Raw genomic sequence first — 17,610 nt, 5'->3', positions numbered from 1 at the left:
ACAAAATATTAGCCAATAGGCCATTGATCTCAATAATGATTCCCATAATCCTAGGACACCTTCTCTTTTACTCTTCCTTTCCATTCTTCCTTTTCTCCTGTAAAGCATTTTATATTACTTGAGCTTACTTATTCTATAGTTGTAATCTTATACTTCTGCGGTATCTTACCCTTTTCCTACATCACTCATCTTAAAACCATGGTCTACTTTGACTTTCATTTCAGGTATTATATGCTAGGCACCAATAACCAAACATTTTCTGAAAGACTGTAACATGTCACCAGACTGTTTACATTCTCCTGCTTTCACAGGCTGTCAGGGCTGCACCAGGCTCTCTTCTAGCCTTTCGTTTCCTTGAATTTGACTTTTGACAGAGCTTGTCCATAACATGATGTTTAACAAACAAATTCTGGTTCTTCTTGTGGAGACACCATGACTATTTATGTATTACTATTATTATCCATCTGTTTATTCAATGTATATTTTGGATTACTTTTCTTATAATAGTCTTTCTTTCTGATTTCTGATGCTTGAGGCACTCTGTATAGAGCCAAAGATCCTCATGAATATGATAAATCTGTTGTTACATTTTTAAATATAATTCTAAAATGATTGCCAAAACATAGACATTTACCTTATATCACCTTCAAACTATACATATACATAAACACACAAAGCACATACACATTGATATCCAAAGATAATTCAGATATCCGATCTGTGGCATGTTTTATTGACCCTGCAGTGTCTCAAACAGCCCTTATAACTTATTATTTAAGCTTATGATTATTTAGAATAAAATGTCAAATAATCCCACTCGATTATTTCATTATTTCACTATCTCAGTTTTCTTGATCCATTGTGAAAAAGTTCTGTTATTTCCTCCTCATCTGTAGAGGCTACATTAGCCCACTCCCCGGTCTGATATTCTCGTAGTAACTGTATCCAAATGTTGGGCGGACATTTAGCCTTCACGATGATGTGTACATCGTGCGGGTGAAGGAGGTGAATAACCATCTTTTCATCTAGAATATCCCAAAAAGTTGTGTTACCCTGGTTTGGTTTTAATTTTGGGAGGGACGCCCATATCATTTCTTTTTCTCCTGGGGAGAAGGGGACATGGGTTTTAGTCGTATAGACTATTGATTGACCTTCCTCTTTACTCTGTCTAGTTTTGACTTGCATGGGTGCAGCTGGGACCGTTTTCAGAGCGGTCAGATCTGGATACAATGTATTATTATAACCAAAATCAGTGATTGATTTATATTCCGGATTATATGGGGGAGGAGCGCTAGCAAAACCTCCTTTTTCATATTCCCATGCTTTGCGATCTAAATCATCCCAATCGGGCCTGTCGTCCTTGGAGTGATCTGTGTCGCGACGCGCTCCTAACACGGCAGCACATCGCGCACCTACACCTTCACCTTTTCTGACCACTTTTCTTGCCCTTCTAATTTGCCTTGTAGTTCTATTAATTCTATCGTATTTTTCACAACTTCTTCTCTCAATTCACATTACTGTTTATGATGATCTTCCATTTCTGTTATTTTCTTTTCTTGATTCTCACCAACCTGACACAATATCACAATTCCTTTCTCTGTCTTATCTGGTTGTTGTTGCTTCCACCAGTCCCGGTGCTCCTTCGGAGACCAGTCTTTCTCCCAACTTCCTTCCAACATTTTCTTCTCTACATTCTGTTTTTTTATTTCTCAAAAAACCAATAATGCTGGTGTCACTCACTGTGACGATTTATCTGAAATATTACATTATTATATATTATATTATGTATATATATTATAATAAAAACAAACACTCCAGTAAGGTACGGACACCCGTACATGACACTGGCTAAGGTAAGGGAACCCATAAACAACCATAAGCACCCCCGGACCTAGGACAGCCTGTAACTTGCTAACTTGCTAACTGTTTTGTTTGCTTCTCATCGTTTGCTGCTAGTTGCATGCCAAACGAGTTCGTTCTGTCCAAAATATAAGCTTTTTTTCTTCTAATAAACTCAATAAAAATACAGTGCACTAGCAACTATTTCCCTTTCAAAAGTTGTAGTCCCGTTTCAGTTAAAACAAAATGTGTTCTTCAAACAAAGAAAATACTTGTGTTTCTTTTCCCTCTTTACCTGCTCTTATCACAAAGCTTCTCAACACAATCTCAGGTGCAGGTGCACTCTGCGCTATCCTTTGCCCGAGCTTTGTCCAGGAAAACTCACTGTAGCCATCTTAGTTCAACACGGGCTCTCCTTACCTGCGAGTCACACGGGTCCAGTTCACTTTGCAAGTGAACAGTCTCTTCTCAGAAACAATAAGGAAACTTGGAAAGAAACACAATCCCAGGTCGGTGTTAAAAAAAAGTTCTTTGTTTTCATATTAAAAGAAAACATTTGTATTTTCTCTGCACACTTCACAGCTCCAATTAGCACACTCAACTAATCCCTGCCCCCCTCAGAACCGTCACTAAAGAAAGGTACTCACAGTCATTTTAAATATGACATCCTGTAGTGCTTGTTTTCAAAATATGATCTTATTATCACTTGAACCAAATAAATCCTTTGACCCACTAATACCAAATTACAGTTAGGGGGGCCACAGATGTGATTTGAAAATACGATCTTCCATGTCTTTCTGTTGTGTTTTGACCTGGGGATCTGTAATTGTCCAAGTGGCTACTGCACATGTACTTATTTAATATTAAATGTGTTATTTAATTAGGCTTGGTTCTGGTGAGCATGTACAAGACGTCAGCTTTTTAAATAACTGTGTGTATTGGATCATACACATTTTAGAAATACTCTCTCAAACTTCCCGCATTGGTACCTCACCAGGGAGGTAGAAAACAGCAATAGCATTGAAAAAGTGTGATTGTAGTTCTGCTCTTCTGCAATATATTTCTACAATATCTTTAACATCTTCTTTAACATTGTTTTAAAGGCTGGGACCAATATGGTGGAATATCTCCAACACACGGACATTGAGAGACTCGACCCCTTTGTGCTGCTGCTCAGAGACCAACTCTCAGTTGTCTCTGAGTAGGCTATGGATCAACTTCCTTTCCTAATATGAAGGAGACCATGGATACAAAACCTATGAAAAACAGGTGATTATTGTTATTCTTCTCATTATAAACTACTTAATACATCTCTCCCATAAAGTACAACAGGATAGTGGTGACGTCATTCAGGATTGGATTGCCATTGGTCAAAAGCCCTCTGAGAGAAATTGTGTGGCGACACTCCACACTCTTAGAAGAAATTGTTCTGCACAGAACCATAAAGGGTTCCTCGAGTAATCGCTCTGGTGGATCCCTTTATGGTTCTATGTAGAACCCCTTCAAAGGGGTTACATGAAGAACCCCCAAACATAGCGTTCTACACAGAACCATTCGTTTTAAAATGTTATATATAGAACCCATTCAAAAGGGGGACACGTGCTATACCTGAATTTGTTTTCCAAATACAATCTTTAAAAAATGTATGAGTTCATATATACAAACACACATACACAACGTAGAAATCGCACTACTAGTGAAGTAACTTCATTTACATTATATGCCACAACTCCTCAATTTGGAACGCAAAAACAAGACATCTGATGTAAAAGTGTAAACTAATTACGAACAGCACTTTTGATTTTTATCTTCAATTCAGGGGCTACTTATTCGAACAGTAAACTGTATTCTCTCTTCAGAGTGACTGGAATGTTTTTGCCTACATTCAACTTAAATATGAAAGTTTCCAAAAACGGCATAGTTTTCTTTAAGGCTATTCAATGCCAAACACAAAATTCTCTCTGCTTTCAGTGCTTGTCCTTCAGCACAATTACACAGGTTCATGATGTTCTCATTTCAATACATTGTTTTCTTATTTAAACTATTTGACTTTGAGCTTACATTGAGAATAAAATCACTTTTGCAAGTAAAACCTGGCCAAGAAAGGCAGCAGCACTACAATAAAACAATACACAGAATACAAAGCAGTTCCTTCAAAAGTGAAAGTGATAAAGAGTGATGTCTGTCAGTAAATTACGTTGAGATACATATTGGTTATTTTGAATTAGGAGTCCAACTTCAATAACTTCTATTAACAAGCCAAAATACAGATCAGAATTACGGGTAATTGAAAATAATATGTAGCGCCTAGGTAAGCTTGGATGTGTTCAGAGAAACACTAAAAACGGACCTTCCTCACACCCGTCTTGTTGAGGTGGACGTGGTCATACAGGTGATGTGGCTGGATGTCTCAGTGGTGTGCCAGGTGGACGTTGGGGAGGAGGGCACATCTTCGGGATACTTCTGCGTTGATGGCCTGGATGATGTGCAGGGGCACGTCTGTGCAGGGCAGCAGTGTGGAGATGGTGATTTTGGCAGTTTGGAATTCCTCTGTGGCTTTCTTTGCCACCTGTCTCAGGGCTGAGGCCACATCGCCCCTGCGGGCACTCAGGTCGTTAGTGCCGGTGTGGATGAGGATGTGTTTGACCTGGCACAGCCTCCTCTTGGAGAGCAGCTCCAGGGCTCTCTGTGCTGTCGGGCACCAAAGCTTTTTCACTTTTCGCCCAGGGAAGAGGCGCCTCTCATCCAGGAACTTCCCATTGGAGTCGCTCAGAATGACCACCTCTGTGTTGACCTGCCACTCCGGGTTTTGCGTCGGGAGTGGTGGGGGCAGCGGGTGTGTTTTAGGGGAGTGGCGTTTCAGGGGTTTGTGTATTAGTGGCAGGTCTGGTGATAGTGGGGGTGTCAGGAGTGGTGGGGAGTGTGGGTGGATCAGTGGGTGCGTCAGTGGGTGCGTCAGGGGTTGTAGGTGTTGTGGGGTCAGTGCAGTGCAGTCTCTGTGCTCCTCTCTTAGCTTCTCCAGCTGGCTCTGCAGGCTCCTCAGCTGGCTGTGCTGGGGTGTCCTGGTCAGCTCCTCCCTCGCTCTGTGCAGCTCCGTCCTCAGGGTTTGGCTCTGCTCCTCCTGGTCTCTCACTGCTGCTCTCAGCTCATGGATCTCAGCCTTGTGGTGCATCTTTAGTCCCTGAACTCCGCAAACTTCAGCTCCATCACTGATAGGCATTCCTTTAGTGTTTTAATGTTGCTGGAGAGTTTTGGGGAGACAGGGGGGCAGTCTGTGGGAGATGGGGCACTGTCTGGCTCCGTGTGGCTGGGGGCAGACTGCAGGGTGGCCGGCTCTGGCTCGTGTTTCTCTACCTCAGTCTCCTGCTTTGAGGTGTGGAAGCCGAGAGCTAATTGGTCCAGGCTGCTCTCGCTGTCCTGCACCATGATGGTCCCTTTGTGGTATACATTAAAAGTGAGCATCACACTGTCTGTGTCTTTCTCTACCAGCACTGAGATCTGCCTGCCTCTGCTAATGCCCCTCTTGTTGTTATTGGCGTATGTCTGGCACAGGGTTTTGTGAAAGGCGGTGGGGTACTGAGTGTAGAACAGTAGATTGTTCTTGACCCTGTTTTCTCCTTTACCGGTGTAGTCTAGGATGAGGGTCTCAGGAGATGCTCTCATCACAGCTTGTTTGTAGTCCTTCTTAGCCTGTGCAGAGCGAATGTCTTCAGGGTATCGGATTTCAAAAGGCAGCTCTGCAGTCAGACTGCTGTTCGATAGATTTGTATCAGTCTCAGTGGCAGTTGGGCTCTCTCCTACTGTCACTCTATTCAAATTGGAGCTCTGCATTTTCATTGGCTGAGTCAACTACTGAGAATGCTTATTTATTTTATTAATACATATTTTTTTGTTTAATTATTTGTCTCTATAGGTGAAAGGTCTTACCTCCAATTCTTGTCTTCAGCTTTTCTTTTCTGACTTTTCTTCCTGAACTGTCTCTCTGCTTTCTTCTTTTTGTGTTTCTCTTAAAATTATTATTTTTTGAATACTTTTTCTTCTGAATTTCTATTCCATGTCTTCTGTGTATGTTTATAGTGCTATATATTCATTTGTAAATGACAAATTAAATCCGCTTATGTATAAAAACAAATGTTTTTTAGGAGCTCATATTCCTCTCTCTCTCTCTCTCTCTCTCTCTCTCTCTCTCTTTCTCTCTCTCCCTCTCAATTCAATTCATTTGTATTGTCAAAGCAATTGGACATACATACATATACATACATACATACATACATACATACATACATACATCTACACGGAAAATAAATAATAGAATTATGAATCACAATAAGATGTAATGAAGTACAGAAAATGAAAATGTAAAAAAATCTGATCTTTAATACATACAAATAAAGAAAATAGGTTTACTATTTCCAGATTCCTTTTTTGAAATACAATGACATGCATAACAAACAAGTATTTACATTATATTTACAGCCGGTGCTCGTGTGTCACTGTGTCCCTCAGGCTGTGGTAGGCGCTGACATATTGGGCAGCCAGGGTGGCTGTGTGTCCCTCCCCCAGGAGGACTGGCGTTTTTCTTTTTTCTCAGTTTTGTCACAGGTTGGGTGGGCATCCATTATGTTGTTACAGAATTTGTCCCTTATTTTGGGCTAAAGCTTTCCGTGGAGGGGAACGTGGATCAGTTTGTACCATTTTTGGGAGAATCTGCCTTGTTGGGGCGGAGCTGTGACCAGGTGAACAGCAGATCGGGCATAGGTGGGCATGTGGGCAGAGGAGTTGGAAGGCCGGTCAAGCAAATAAGCTTGCTAAGGTACGCAGCAGCAGCAAGCATCCCCCACATCCAGCCAGCCAGCCAGTCTGGCTGGCAGTGACTGAGTGGTTGTCAGACGGCAAGCAACGGAATGTACGTGCTCTGTGATGTCATAGCAGTCAGCTGAGAGAGGCTCGTGATGTCATGGCTGAGCTGGCTGGCTGTCTGGCTGGCTGGCTCTGTGTGTGTGTGTGTGTGTGTGTGTGTGTGTGTGCGTGTGTCTGTCTGTCTGTCAATTCATTTCAATTCAATTCAAAGTTTCTTTATTGGCATGATCTATCACAATATTGCCAAAGCAGATACAAATGTTCTATCAATCAAGACAAAACATTGCAATACAAGATTCAGTGGAACAAATATAGTACACATTGAAATAAAATTAAGTAGGATATAAACCATATTTGTTGTTTGTATCAAAATTTGTGTCATGACATCAGAAAAATCACTGTTTTTATTTTGTTTTGCAAATGGAGTGCCACAGGCTGGTGTCTACACACTGTCTCGCAGGCTGTGGCAGGTGGATACATATTGCGCTGCTAAGAAGGCAGTGCGCTCCTCCTCTCCCAGCAGGACGGGGAGTTTGCAGCAATCGGGGATCATGCTGAACTCAGGGATATGCATTTTTAATATTTTAAAGTATGTCTCCCTGATTTTTGTGTATTTAGGGCAGGACAGCAGGAAATGCGCCTGTGTTTCGACCTCCCCTAGGTCACACTGGCTGCACAGCCGCTCTTCTCTGGCAACCCAGAATTTTCTGTAGCGGCCTTTTTCAATGGCGAGGCTGTGGTCACTGAGCCTGTATTTAGTTAGATTTTGTCTCTCTTTTATATTTTGGATTTTTAAGTATTCAGCCAATGTAATGTTTCTATTCAGGGCCCGGTAGCATTCCAATTTGTTTTGTAATTCTAATTCGTGTCTCTAATCTTTTGTGTATTTGCTTTTCAGGTACATGTCAATTTTCCCAATTGTTGTTGTTTTGGTCATTGTGTGTTCGGGCTCTGTGAGCCTCAGAGCCGTGGGGGCGTTTCTGTGTACGTGTAAGATGTTTTTATTAAATTCTAGGTGGAATATTTCCATGGGGCTTTTGTCCCAATTGTTGTTATTGAGGTTCATGAGGGGACCCCACACTTCGCTCCCATATAGCAGGATTGGTTGGATGATGGAGTTTAATATTTTAATCCAAATAGTTATTGGTATTGTTGTTTTCCCAAATTGTGTCTTTATGGCATAAAATGCCCGGCGTGCCTTGTCTTTTAATGCGTTTATAGCCAGGCTGAAGCTCCCTGACGCACTGATGGTCAGGCCAAGGTAGTTGTATCTGGTGCAGTGCTCTAATCCAGTGCTGCCCAGAGTGAAGCGGTACCTGTTTCCCTGAGATGGGGCTTTTTTCTGGAAAACCATAACTCTGGTCTTGTCCAGATTGACTGCCAGGGCCCATTTCTGACAGTACTGCTCTAGCAGCGCCAGGTTCTGCTGAAGCCCCTGCTCTGTGGGCGACAGCAGCACCAGGTCGTCTGCGTAGAGCAGGAACTTGATCTCTGTGTCATGGAGAGTTAGGCTGCGGGCGTCAGACTGCTCCAACACTGTGGCCAACTCGATGATGTAGATGTTGAACAGTGTTGGACTCAGACTGCAGCCCTGTCTCACTCCCCGCCCCTGAGTGAAGAACTCTGTTCTTGAGTTGCCAATTTGAACTCCGCATTTGTTTTCAGAATACATTGATTTAATGATGTCATAAACTTTACCCCCTACACCACTCTGTAGAAGTTTATAAAATAATCCCTTGTGCCAGATTGAGTCAAATGCCTTTCTAAAGTCTACAAAACAGGCAAATATTTTTCCTTTATTGTTTTGGGTATATTTATTTATGAGGGTGTGTAGAGTGTAAATATGATCGGTTGTGCTGTGTTTTGGTAGGAAGCCAATCTGACTCTTATTCAGGACACTGTGCTTGGTAAGGAAGGCCAGTATCTGGGCGTTGATGATACTGCAGAACACCTTCCCCAGGTTACTGCTCACACAGCTGCCCCAGTAGTTATTGGGGTCTAATTTGTCTCCACTTTTAAAAATCGGGGTGATCAATCCTTGATTCCCGACCTCAGGGAAACACCCGGCTCTCAGCACCAGGTTAAAGAGTTTGAGCAGAGCCTCCTGCAGCTGCGGGCTGCTGTGCTTCAGCATCTCAGGGCTGATGCTGTCGGGGCCGCTGGCTTTCCTGGGTTTGAGGATTTTGAGTTGATGTTTTAGTTCCTGTATTGTAAATGGGTTATCTAAGGGATTTTGGTTATTGTTAATGATTTCTTCCAATTTATTTGGGTTTTTTAATATTTTAACCTGATCTGGCTTTGGATTGTTTTCAACATTTTGGTAAAGTTTTTCAAAGTGTGTTTTCCAGATTTCTCCATTTTGAATTGGTATTTCATTTTTTGTTTTTGGGGTATTTATTCTGCCCATATAGTGGTCTTTTTTCTTACTGAGGAGTTGCTTGTAGTGCCGCAGGGCCTGGCAGTAGCTGAGGCGAGCCTCCTGGTTGTCGGGCTCTCTGTGTTTAGTGTTGGAGAGATGTCTCAGGTGTTTCCTAGAAGTTTCACACTCCTGGTCACACCACTGTTCTTTTTTTCTTTTAGACGATTTCATATTTTGGTTTTTAATTGTTTTAATGTTTGATTTTAAAGCCAGTCTCTCAAATATTTCATTCATTGTTTTGGTGGCTGAGTTTATTCCGTTTTGGTTTATTTGATAGTGTGAGGATTGATATCTGTCTAACATGTTTTCAATCTCATCACTATTCAGGGCTCTTGTGTAGTTCTCTGTGCTGGGCTCTGACCATCTCTAACTGGGTGGCAGGGAGACCAGTTTTGTGGGAAGTTTGGCTCTGACTTGTGGCTGCGCTGATCTTTTTAGGTAAAGTGTTATTTGGCTGTGGTCTGATAGTGGAGATTGTTGTCTGACTATAAACGCATTGTTGGCTTGTGGGTCCAGGTCAGTTATGGCGTAGTCCACCACACTGCTGCCCAGAGCCGAGCAGTATGTGAATCTCCCCAGAGAGTACCCCCTGGTCCTGCCATTGATGATATATAGACCCAGGCTTTTACATAGGCGCACTACCTGCTTCCTGCTCTTGTTTACCACGCTGTCGTGGCTGTGTCAGTGTGGAGGTGTGTGTGTGGCACAGCGGGGAGTCTCCGAACAGGTGTGTGTTCCCCTCTGTATTGATGTAGTCCATCTCTCTGCCAGTCCTGGCATTGAGATCGCCACACAGCAGTACAGAGCCCAGGGTCTGGAAGTGGCAGATTTCGTTTTGAAGCTCATGAAAGCCTTCCTCATTATAGTAGGGGGAGTCTGCGGGTGGCATATAAATTGCACATAGGTATATATCTGTGTTATTTTGTAGGGTGTCTTTTCTGATTTTCATCCACAGGTGTGTGTCTCCTCTCTGTACTGGGCATAGGGCTGCTCGGAGCTCCTCCCTGTACCACACGATAATCCCCCATGAGGCCCTGCCACACCTGACTTTGGGTTTTTTATAGGAGGGCACAATCAGCTCCCTGTATCCATTGTATCCATCCAGTGTATAGACATATCTGCACAGCACCAAGTCTCTACAAGAATGAAAACATCTGAACTATTTACAGTGTTGATCAGTTCAGGGCCTGTGCTCTTCATTCCAAAAGTAAACCCTGCATATTCCAACTGCTTATTTTAAAGGACATGTTAATATATTTTATTATACTTGTCTCTTCTACATAAGAAAGTTTAATTTGTGGTCTACAACTGATATTATATTACTATTAATAATTATATATGGATATACATAATAATCACTCAAAGATTTTATCTTTGCATCAAAATATCAGAATAATTAAATCACATTTTTTCTTACTCTCCATCTCCACAACCATATATATGTGTGTTGAGGCTCAGTTAACTCAGCAGTGTGGTACAGATGACACTGAGGAGTTGCCTTATCTGGGCCAGCTGGGCAGCATCGGGCCTCCAGGCTCTGGAAGCCGCTGCTGCGTGGCTGTGTGGCTGTGCTGGTCCCCGGCTGTCCGCTCTGCTGTGCTGGACGGGCCCTCTGGGGATGGGGGGGTGGGGAATGGGGCCGCGGGGTCTCAGGGGCTGGGGCTGGGGTGGAGCCGGTGGCTGGGGATGTGGCCGGGGGCTGGGGGGTTTGCTCCTGGTCTCGAGGTGGGGGTGTGTGGGGTTTCGGCCCAGGGTTGTGTCCTTGAGGACCTTTGAGATGATCCTCACACCCGTCTTGTTGAGGTGGACGTGGTCATACAGGTGATGTGGCTGGATGTCTCAGTGGTGTGCCAGGTGGACGTTGGGGAGGAGGGCACATCTTCGGGACACTTCTGCGTTGATGGCCTGGATGATGTGCAGGGGCACGTCTGTGCGGGGCAGCAGTGTGGAGATGGAAATTTTGGCAGTTGGGAATTCCTCTGTGGCTTTCGTTGCTACCTGTCTCAGGGCTGAGGCCACATCGCCCCTGCGGGCACTCAGGTCGTTAGTGCCGGTGTGGATGAGGATGTGTTTGACTTGGCAAAGCCTCCTCTTGGAGAGCAGCTCCAGGGCTCTCTGTGCTGTGGAGCACCAAAGCTTTTTCACTTTTCGCCCAGGGAAGAGGCGCCTCTCAACCAGGAACTTCCCATTGGATTCGCTCAGAATGACCACCTCTGCGTTGACCTGCCACTCCGGGTTTGCGTCGGGAGTGGTGGGGGCAGCGGGTGTGTTTTGGGGGAGTGGCGTTTCAGGGGGTTGTGTATTAGTGGCAGGTCTGGTGATAGTGGGTGTGTCAGGAGTGGTGGGGAGTGTGGGTGGATCAGTGGGTGCGTCAGGGGTTGGAGGTGTTGTGGGGTCAGTGCAGTGCAGTCTCTGTGCTCCAGTGATGTGTAGCTCCTCTCTTAGCTCCTCCAGCTGGCTCTGCAGGCTCCTTAGCTGGCTGTGCTGGGGTGTCCTGGTCAGCTCCTCCCTCGCTCTGCGCAGCTCCGTCCTCAGGGTTTGGCTCTGCTCCTCCAGGTCTCTCACTGCTGCTCTCAGCTCATGGATCTCAGCCTTGTGCTGCATCTTTAGTCTGTGCATCTCATCCCAGGGCTGATCGCACAAGGAGGTCTGGGCCAGGGTGCTCAAGGTCTGCTCCCTGAACTCCGCAAACTCCAGCTCCAGCACTGATAGGCATTCCTTTAGTGTTTTAATGTTGCTGGAGAGTTTTGGGGAGACAGGGGGGCAGTCTGTGGGAGATGGGGCACTGTCTGGCTCCGTGTGGCTGGGGGCAGACTGCAGGGTGGCCGGTTCTGGCTCTTGTTTCTCTACCTCAGTCTGCTGCTTTGAGGTGTGGAAGCCGAGAGCTAATTGGTCCAGGCTGCTCTCGCTGCCCTGCACCATGATGGTCCCGTTGTGGTATACATTAAAAGTGAGCATCACACTGTCTGTGTCTTTCTCTACCAGCACTGAGATCTGCCTGCCTCTGCTAATGCCCCTCTTGTTGTTATTGGGGTATGTCTGGCACAGGGTTTTGTGAAAGGCGGTGTAGAACAGTAGATTGTTCTTGACCCTGTTTTCTCCTTTACCGGTGTAGTCTAGGATGAGGGTCTAAGGAGATGCTCTCATCACAGCTTGTTTGTAGTCCTTCTTAGCCTGTGCAGAGCGAATGTCTTCAGGGTATCGGATTTCAAAAGGCAGCTCTGCAGTCAGACTGCTGTTCGATAGATTTCTATCAGTCTCAGTGGCAGTTGGGCTCTCTCCTACTGTCACTCTATTCAAATCGGAGCTCTGCATTTTCATTGGCTGAGTCAACTACTGAGAATGCTTATTTATTTTATTAATACATATTTTTTTGTTTAATTATTTGTCTCTTACCTCCAATTCTTGTCTTCAGCTTTTCTTTTCTGACTTTTCTTCTTGAACTGTCTCTCTGCTTTCTTCTTTTTGTGTTTCTCTTAAAATTATTATTTTTTGAATACTTTTTCTTCTGAATTTCTATTCCATGTCTTCTGTGTATGTTTATAGTGCTATATATTCATTTGTAAATCACAAATTAAATCCGCTTATGTATAAAAACAAATGTTTTTTAGGAGCTCATATTCCTCTCTCTCTCTCTCTCTCTCTCTCTCTCTCTCTCTCTCTCTCTCTCTCTCTCTCTCTCCTCTCAATTCAATTCATTTGTATTGTCAAAGCAATTGGACATACATACACATACATACATATACACTCACCTAAAGGATTATTAGGAACACCTGTTCAATTTCTCATTAATGCAATTATCTAATCAACCAATCACATGGCAGTTGCTTCAATGCATTTAGGGGTGTGGTCCTGGTCAAGACAATCTCCTGAACTCCAAACTGAAAGTCTGAATGGGAATGAAAGGTGATTTAAGCAATTTTGAGCGTGGCATGGTTGTTGGTGCCAGACGGGCCGGTCTGAGTATTTCACAATCTGCTCAGTTACTGGGATTTTCACGCACAACCATTTCTAGGGTTTACAAAGAATGGTGTGAAAAGGGAAAAACATCCAGTATGCGGCAGTCCTGTGGGCGAAAATGCCTTGTTGATGCTAGAGGTCAGAGGAGAATGGGCCGACTGATTCAAGCTGATAGAAGAGCAACTTTGACTGAAATAACCACTCGTTACAAACGAGGTATGCAGCAAAGCATTTGTGAAGCCACAACACGTACAACCTTGAGGCGGATGGGCTACAACAGCAGAAGACCCCACCGGGTACCACTCATCAGAATGAGAACATGGATCCATCATGTCTTGTTACCACTGTGCAGGCTGGTGGTGGTGGTGTAATGGTGTGGGGGATGTCTTCTTGGCACACTTTAGGCCCCTTAGTGCCAATTGGGCATCGTTTAAATGCTACAGCCTACCTGAGCATTGTTTCTGACCATGTCCATCCCTTTTTGACCACCATGTACCCATCCTCTGATGGCTACTTCCAGCAGGATAATGCACCATGTCACAAAGGTCGAATCATTTCAAATTGGTTTCTTGAACATGACAATGAGTTCACTGTACTAAACTGGCCCCCACAGTCACCAGATCTCAACCCAATAGAGCATCTTTGGGATGTGGTGGAACGGGAGCTTCGTGCCCTGGATGTGCATCCCACAAATCTCCATCAACTGCAAGATGCTATCCTATCAATATGGGCCAACATTTCTAAAGAATGCTTTCAGCACCTTGTTGAAGCAATGCCACGTAGAATTAAAGCAGTTCTGAAGGCGAAAGGGGGTTAAACACAGTATTAGTATGGTGTTCCTAATAATCCTTTAGGTGAGTTCATCGTAGCTCTTAATACTCTCTTTCTGTCTGGAGGAGATATAATTGAAGTATTGTACACGTACCCGGCTACTTTCAACACCCATTGCTGCACTGATATTTTTCCCTCCATTTTTCTTTATCCATTTTTTTTTTGCTGGAAGTTCCGTCAATACCCGTCAGCCTTTAAGAGACATCATGCAGCCAGGCCTCTTGGCTTGTGGCCACACCGTCCTGAATGCGCCCAATCTCGACATATCTCGGAAGCTAAATGGGGCAGGGCCTGGTCAGTACTTGGATGGGAGACCTCCTAGAAATACCAGGTGCTGCAAGCTTTTTACGTCTCCTGGGTAACTTCATCGTAGCTCTTAATACTCTCTTTCTGTCTGGAGAAGATATAATTGAAGAATTGTACACGTACCCGTCTACTTTCAACACCCTTTGCTGCACTGGTATTTTTCCCTCTATTTTTCTTTTTTTTTTTTGCTGCCAGTTCCGTCAATACCCGCCAGCCTTTAAGAGACATCATGCAGCCAGGCCTCTCGGCTTGCGGCCACACCATCCTGAACGCGCCCGATCTCGTCAGATCTCGGAAGCTAAACGGGGCAGGACCTGGTCAGTACATGAATGTGAGACCTCCTGGAAATACCTCGTGCTGCAAGCTTTTACGTCTCCTGGGTAACTTTATCGTAGCTCTTAATACTCTCTATCTGTCTGGAGGAGATATAATTGAAGTATTGTACACGTACCCAGCTACTGTCAACACCCTTTGCTGCACTGATATTTTTCCATCCATTTTTTTTTTTTTTTGCTTGAAGTTCTGTCAATACCCGCCAACCTTTAAGAGACATCATGCAGCCAGGCCTTTCGGCTTGTGGCCACACCGTCCTGAATGCGCCCGATCTCGTCAGATCTCGGAAGCTAAACGGAGCAGGGCCTGGTCAGTACTTGGATGGGAGACCTCCTAGAAATACCAGGTGCTGCAAGCTTTTTACGTCTCCTGGGTAACTTCATCGTAGCTCTTAATACTCTCTTTCTGTCTCCAGGAGATATAATTGAAGAATTGTACACGTACCCGGCTACTTTCAACACCCTTTCCTGCACTGATATTTTTCCCTCCATTTTTCTATTTTTTTTTTTTTTTTTTTGCTGGAAATTCCGTCAATACCCGCCAGCCTTTAAGAGACATCATGCAGCCTGGCATCTCGGCTTGCGGCCACACCATCCTGAACTCGCCCGATCTCGTAAGATCTCAGAAGCTAAACGGGGCAGGGTCTGGTCAGTACTTGGATGGCTGACCTCCTAGAAATACCAGGTGCTGCAAGCTTTTTACGTCTCCTGGGTAACTTCATCGTAGCTCTTAATACTCTCTTTCTGTCTGCAGGAGATATAATTGAAGAATTGTACACGTACCCAGCTACTGTCATCATCCTTTGCTGCACTGATATTTTTCCATCCATTTTTTTTTTTTTTTTTTTTTTTTGCTGGAAGTTCCGTCAATACCCGCCAACCTTTAAGAGACATCATGCAGCCAGGCCTCTCGGCTTGCGGCCACACCGTCCTGAACGCGCCCGATCTCGTAAGATCTCGGAAGCTAAACGGGGCAGGACCTGGTCAGTACTTGGATGGGAGACCTCCTGGAAATACCTGGTGCTGCAAGCTTTTACGTCTCCTGGGTAACTTTATCGTAGCTCTTAATTCTCTCTTTCTGTCTGGAGGAGATATAATTGAAGAATTGTACACGTACCCGGCTACTTTCAACACCCTTTGCTGCACTGATATTTTTCCCTCCATTTTTCTATTTTTTTTTTTTTTTTTTTTGCTGTAAATTCCGTCAATACCCGCCATCCTTTAAGAGACATCATGCAGCCAGGCATCTCGGCTTGCGGCCACACCATCCTGAACGCGCCCGATCTCGTCAGATCTCGGAAGCTAAACGGGGCAGGACCTGGTCAGTACTTGAATGTGAGACCTCCTGGAAATACCTTGTGCTGCAAGCTTTTACGTCTCCTGGGTAACTTTATCGTAGCTCTTAATACTCTCTATCTGTCTGGAGGAGATATAATTGAAGAATTGTACACGTACCCGGCTACTTTCAACAGCCTTTGCTGCACTGATATTTTTCCCTCCATTTTTCTTTTTTTTTTTTTTTTTTTTGCTGGAAGTTCCGTCAATACCCACCAGCCTAAAGAGACATCATGCAGCCGGGTCTCTTGGCTTTCGGCCACACCGTCCTGAACGCGCACGATATCGTCAGATCTCTGAAGCTAAACGGGGCAGGGCCTGGTCAGTACTTAGATTGGAGACCTCCTGGAAATACCTGGTGCTGCAAGCTTTTTACGTCTCCTGTGAAACTTCATCGTAGCTCTTAGTACTCTCTTTCTGTCTGGAGGAGATATAATTGAAGTATTGTACACGTACACGGCTACTTTCAACAGCCTTTGCTGCACTGATATTTTTCCCTCCATTTTTCTTTTTTTTTTTTGCTGGAAGTTCCGTCAATATCCGCCAACCTTTAAGAGACATCATGCAGCCAGGTCTCTCGGCTTGTGGCCACACCGTCCTGAATGCGCCCGATCTCGTAAGATCTCGGAAGCTAAACGGGGCAGGGCCTGGTCAGTACTTGGATGGCTGACCTCCTGGAAATACCAGGTGCTGCAAGCTTTTTACGTCTCCTGGGTAACTTCATCGTAGCTCTTAATACTCTCTTTCAGTCTGGAGGAGATATAATTGAAGAATTGTACACGTACCTGGCTACTTTCAACACCCTTTGCTGCACTGATATTTTTACCACCATTTCTCTTTTTTTTTATTTGCTGGATGTTCCGTCAAAACCCGCCAACCATTAAGAGACATCATGCAGCCAGGCCACTTGGCTTGCAGCCACACCGTCCTGAACGCCCCCGATCTCATCAGATCTTGGAATTTAAACGGGGCAGGGCCTGGTCAGTACTTGGATGGGTGACCTCCTGAAAATGCCAGGTGCTGCAAGCTTTTTACGTCTCCTGGGTAACTTCATCGTAGCTCTTAATACTCTCTTTCTGTCCGGAGGAGATATAATTGAAGAATTGTACACGTACCCGGCTACTTTCAAAACCCATTACTGCACTGATATTTTTCCCTCCATTTTTCTTTTTCTTTTTTTTTTTTTTTTTTTTTTTGCTGGAAGTTCTGTCAATACCCGCCAGCCATGAAGAGACATCATGCAGCCAAGCCTCTCGGCTTGCGGCCACACCGTCCTGAACGCGCCCGATCTCGTCAGATCTCGGAATTTAAACGGGGCAGGGCCTGGTCAGTACTTTTATGGGTGACCTTCTGGAAATACGAGGTGCTGCAAACTTTTTACGTCTCCTGGGTAACTTCATCGTAGCTCTTAATTCTCTTTTTCTGTCTGGACGAGATATAATTGAAGAATTGTACACGTACCCGGCTACTTTCAACAGCCTTTGCTGCAATGATATTTTTCCCTCCATTTCTCTTTTTTTTTTTTGCTGGCTATTCCGTCAATACCCGCCAGCCTTTAAGAGACATCATGCAGCCAGGCATATTGGCTTGCGGCCACACCGTCCTGAACGCGCCCGATCTCGTCAGATCTCGGAAGCCAAACGGGGCAGGGCCTGGTCAGTACTTGGATGGGAGACCTCCAAAAATACCAGGTGCTGCAAGCTTTTTACGTCACCTGGGTAACTTCAT

At 44.6% G+C, this 17,610-nt stretch overlaps 3 non-coding genes and 8 pseudogenes across 3 annotated transcripts; all 11 read left to right on the top strand.

The window, feature by feature from the left end:
• Window positions 1–14,133: 14,133 nt before the first annotated feature.
• Window positions 14,134–14,252, top strand: LOC136722568 (uncharacterized; annotated as a pseudogene).
• A 210-nt stretch (window positions 14,253–14,462) lies between these two features.
• On the top strand, window positions 14,463–14,581 carry LOC136722551 (uncharacterized; annotated as a pseudogene).
• Window positions 14,582–14,787: 206 nt separating this feature from the next.
• LOC136722624 (5S ribosomal RNA) lies at window positions 14,788–14,906 on the top strand. The gene has a single exon (XR_010806354.1). It is a non-coding gene; the product is annotated as a 5S ribosomal RNA (ribosomal RNA).
• A 219-nt stretch (window positions 14,907–15,125) lies between these two features.
• Window positions 15,126–15,244, top strand: LOC136722538 (uncharacterized; annotated as a pseudogene).
• Window positions 15,245–15,460: 216 nt separating this feature from the next.
• LOC136722578 (5S ribosomal RNA) lies at window positions 15,461–15,579 on the top strand. Its single transcript, XR_010806337.1, has one exon. It is a non-coding gene; the product is annotated as a 5S ribosomal RNA (ribosomal RNA).
• A 219-nt stretch (window positions 15,580–15,798) lies between these two features.
• Window positions 15,799–15,917, top strand: LOC136722510 (uncharacterized; annotated as a pseudogene).
• Window positions 15,918–16,133: 216 nt separating this feature from the next.
• Window positions 16,134–16,252, top strand: LOC136722587 (uncharacterized; annotated as a pseudogene).
• Window positions 16,253–16,462: 210 nt separating this feature from the next.
• Window positions 16,463–16,581, top strand: LOC136722619 (5S ribosomal RNA). The gene has a single exon (XR_010806349.1). It is a non-coding gene; the product is annotated as a 5S ribosomal RNA (ribosomal RNA).
• A 211-nt stretch (window positions 16,582–16,792) lies between these two features.
• LOC136722647 (uncharacterized) lies at window positions 16,793–16,911 on the top strand (annotated as a pseudogene).
• A 227-nt stretch (window positions 16,912–17,138) lies between these two features.
• LOC136722531 (uncharacterized) lies at window positions 17,139–17,257 on the top strand (annotated as a pseudogene).
• Window positions 17,258–17,467: 210 nt separating this feature from the next.
• On the top strand, window positions 17,468–17,585 carry LOC136722481 (uncharacterized; annotated as a pseudogene).
• Window positions 17,586–17,610: the final 25 nt, after the last annotated feature.

This window comes from Amia ocellicauda, unplaced genomic scaffold (assembly GCF_036373705.1).
Source record: "Amia ocellicauda isolate fAmiCal2 unplaced genomic scaffold, fAmiCal2.hap1 HAP1_SCAFFOLD_139, whole genome shotgun sequence".
NCBI classification, from domain to species: domain Eukaryota; kingdom Metazoa; phylum Chordata; class Actinopteri; order Amiiformes; family Amiidae; genus Amia; species Amia ocellicauda.
The sequence above is the reverse complement of the archived record's forward strand: the minus strand, read 5'-3'. Positions and strand labels throughout refer to the sequence as shown.